At 55.5% G+C, this 3,806-nt stretch overlaps 1 long non-coding RNA gene across 1 annotated transcript; it reads left to right on the top strand.

The window, feature by feature from the left end:
• Positions 1-1,114: 1,114 nt before the first annotated feature.
• LOC116905921 lies at positions 1,115-2,432 on the top strand. The gene is made up of 2 exons (XR_004388578.1): positions 1,115-1,580; positions 1,674-2,432. It is a non-coding gene; the product is annotated as an uncharacterized LOC116905921 (long non-coding RNA).
• Positions 2,433-3,806: the final 1,374 nt, after the last annotated feature.

Raw genomic sequence — 3,806 nt, forward strand, 5'->3', positions numbered from 1 at the left:
ATGCACAGTGTGTGTGTGTGTGTGTGTGTGTGTGTGTGTGTGTGTGTGTGTGTGTGTGTGTGTGTGTGGAGGGGGAGTTCCTCTTCACAGCTGCCCACGTAGGCCTGCCTGTGGTCCCCACCCAGCCCTTGAATATGGATTTGTGCCTCAGGACAGGGGACACAGGCTCGGCCTTAATTAGACGTGATGAGTGTGTGTGTGCCTGGAATCAGCATCAAAGGGGACGGCCGCCCACCGCCCCTTCCCTCTCCCCTTCCAAGGACAGCATCTGCTTCCTCCCTCCCAGAGCAGGCCGGCTCTGACAGCAGGCCCAGGAGTCCCCTCTATTTAATTAGGACGGAAGTTCCCTCAACCCTGGGAAAGGATTTAATTTCAATATTTCCTTTGCTGGGCTGGGATCCTCCTGTCCCTCCACACCAAGGGCCTTTCATGGCGGCTTGGCCCAGCCCCTCCCCTCTCAGTGGTGCAAAAGCCTGTCCTGGAGAACAACCAGGAGGAACCAAGGGCTGGGGTGTGGGGGTGCTGCAGCTCTGAAGAGAAACCCACCCTTCACCCCACCCACCCCTACCCCTCCCTGCAGCCTATCTCTGAGCAGCAGGGCCTTAGGGCCTGTGGCCAAGCACAGCTTCTCTGTGCTCTCTGATTGACTGGGAGGAACAAGGAACTCACTGATTGCTGACCGCTGACCCTAGACTTGAATCTCTGGATCATCCTCAAACGTCCTTCGTGCTTTAGCCTGGACTATTCTGTCCCTGGTGTGCGCACACGCGTGTGGGTAAGCACGTGTGCAAGCAGAGATGTACATATGCACCCGAGTGTGCCATTGGCAGCTGTAAGCAGGCATACCACACGTGTGCACACCTGCTTGGTGAGTGTGTGTACACTTGTGTGCATGTGATCGCAGGAGCACACTTGTGCATGTCTGTGTGTCTGGGAACCCAGACAACCGGGCTTAGCCTGGTTCCTGTCATTTCTCTTTAAATCGCTGGATGCTCTGATCTTTGGCTTAACCTCGTGGGGTCAGCATCAACCTGACCACAAGACGGGCGCTGGACACCCGCCGGGCAAACACACAAATGCTCGAAGGACAGACTTCTGACTCAGCCCGTGAGGAAAGGAAGATCAGGATCTGACGACAGTACCCTGGCCTGCCCCAGACTCAGTTTCCCCATGTGTATGAACAGCCCCAATAGAAAGTTTTGCTGTGTCCCTGGAGAGTCCTTTCCTACCAGGCTCTGACCAGCTGTGCTCCCCTCTAGCCCATCCTTTGTGCAGGACAAAGATCGGCTGAGACCTGGCTCTCAGCCCAAGTGGCCCTCAGCCCTTCGGAGGCCGTTAATGAGAGGTGTCAGCCAGTAGCTCTTCACGAGAGCCCCGCTGCCCTGAGCAATTTCTTAAAAGAAGAATTCTAACCTCGAGGAGTCCTTTGAACACGTCGTGAATGAGCAATGAACACAGCCGGGGCGGCTTCTCAGAATTACCGCGGGCTGCAGATTCGTGAAAAGAGAGATTGATTTCCATTTGGTCTCCTGAATACATTTCCCGTGTTCTCCAGGTGTTTGTCATGCCGTGTACTAAAGGTGAGGTGGGATCCTTCGCTAACAAATTATGGTCATTGGTATTCTCCCTCCCTCTTCCATCCCCCCCGGCCCAAGAATTTATGCATTTTCCAGACAAAACGTGCTTCCACGGACAGCGCTGGCATCGTCTTCACGGCAGTCAAGTATCGATGGTATTGATTGCGCTGTCCCCGCATACACAGGCGGATGGATGCCCACAGCCCCCGAGTGATGTGCAGCTCCTTGTGGGGACCTGGCCCCGACCTTCAGCTTTCTCTGCTGCTCCTAGCTCACTGTACCCAGCCCCAAGCCCATCCCAAGACCAACCACTCGGGTATCGTCCAGTATGTCTGCCTCAGGCTGGTTCCTTATCTAACCCCCTCCCTACCACTCACTACACATTCGGGAGAACTGCTGACCAGATGGCCTAGGCCTGTATAAGGCGTTGGCCGTGTAGACATTTGATGTGTACATGGACGAGTTAGCGAGTGTATGAATGAATGGGTGTGTACTCTGGTGGAGAATGAGGAACGACACAGGTAGCCTCAGTTCTCTGGAGATGGCCATTGGATTGGAATCTGGGTCTTAGATTCCTCCAGGACCCCCCAGACACTGGCCAGTTAGAAGCCGGAGTTGCCCCACCCCTATGCACCCCAGAGGAAGCACCGTGACACTCCTGGAGCCAGGCTGATCAAAGCCACCTACACAACAGCACAACAGCACCCTGCGGCCTCAGGGCTCGGGAGGCAAATTTACAAGGAACTTCCTGAATTGCTTTCTTTTCTGTTTTATGAAATACCTCTCTAAATGTCTGCATATAGCTCTCTTGAGGGATGGAGGGAGAAAAATAGCAATTAAAGTCTTGTCATCAGACTTGTTCAGGCCGTTAAGTCGTTCAATCTTGCATAAAAAATCGGCGCATGTACTTGACGTGGGCGGGAGCACCTGGCGAGGCCGGGAATGTAAATCACGGCCTAACGATCTGCATGCAGCCTGCTGGAGGCAGCCTGGGCCCTGCCGCCAGGTCAGGATCGCCCCTCGGTTCAGATGGCATGGGGCCCTCTACTTTCAGGGTCCCCAGCAGAGGTTGGTGAAGCTGCTCCTGGCATGTGGCAGTGCTAGGCCCTGACTGTCCCCCGACTGTCTGTCCATCCCCAGCTGTGCCCAGAACTGGAATCACACACAGAAACGGCTCACTGCACCCGCTACTCAGACAGATGTGGCCGGCTCCCGGACAGAATCACCGTGGCTCTGGGGTCGTGCAGAACTGCCTGCCAGCCACCTGGAGCCCCGATGGCTGGACATTTGTTGAGCTCAGGCTGGGCACCCATGGGAAAAAGAGCAGGAGGCGGTGCTGGCCAGTGACGTTACCCGAACCTGGCCTTTGAGCTGGAGCGTAGATGACACCACAAGATGAGGGCGCACGGCTCCGTAAGATGCACTTTCAGCCGCCCCCACACCCCAGCAGGAGTCCTTAGCTACTCTCTCTAAGTCTGGATGCCAGGCCTGTTCTTCAGGGAATACCCTCGTTTTATGGCTTCTCGGGAGAAAGATAGCTCAGGCTGTAGAGACTCATTCCCCTCTGCGAGAGGGTCGTTTATTTTGACACATGTGGTTTAGTTTCAATTATTTATCATAACACTAGAGAAGGCCATGATAAAAGCCCCGAAGTGTGTTTAACTGCGGCTTCCGAGAGGGCGACAGGTGCAGCAGGCGCCTGGGGAGGGGAGGTAGCCCGGTTCTGGAAGGGGAGGGTGTGGGCAGCGCGCCTGGCCCCTGGGGAGTCCTCAGGGCTGGAAGCGCAGTGACTGTGGAGATGCTGTGTGCTGTGGGGCTCACAAGTAACATCTTGTTCCAATCCTGTCTGAAGGGTGATTGGAAGCGGAGCCTCTGATGTGCTGGGATGGAGCGTTTACACACGCACGCACACACACACACACACACACACACACACACACACACACACACACACACATGCACACACGCACGCGCACACACACCCCGCCCCACTTGAGCAGTATCAGCTGCCACCACCGTAGCGGAGGAAAGGAGCGTTTGGAAAATTCCCAGGGCTGGCCTGATTTCTCTATCCTCAGACCATGCACGCCTGTCCATCCGTCCACCCATCTGTCTCCACCTGTGACACGGTTTGCAGCACAGACTCTGCTTCGGTTTCTTGGGGTCTGGAGCAAATGACTGCAGCTGGGCATCTGCTGGGTCTCGTCCACATGAGATTACCTTAGGACT

Source organism: Rattus rattus, chromosome 7 (assembly GCF_011064425.1).
Source record: "Rattus rattus isolate New Zealand chromosome 7, Rrattus_CSIRO_v1, whole genome shotgun sequence".
NCBI lineage: Eukaryota > Metazoa > Chordata > Mammalia > Rodentia > Muridae > Rattus > Rattus rattus.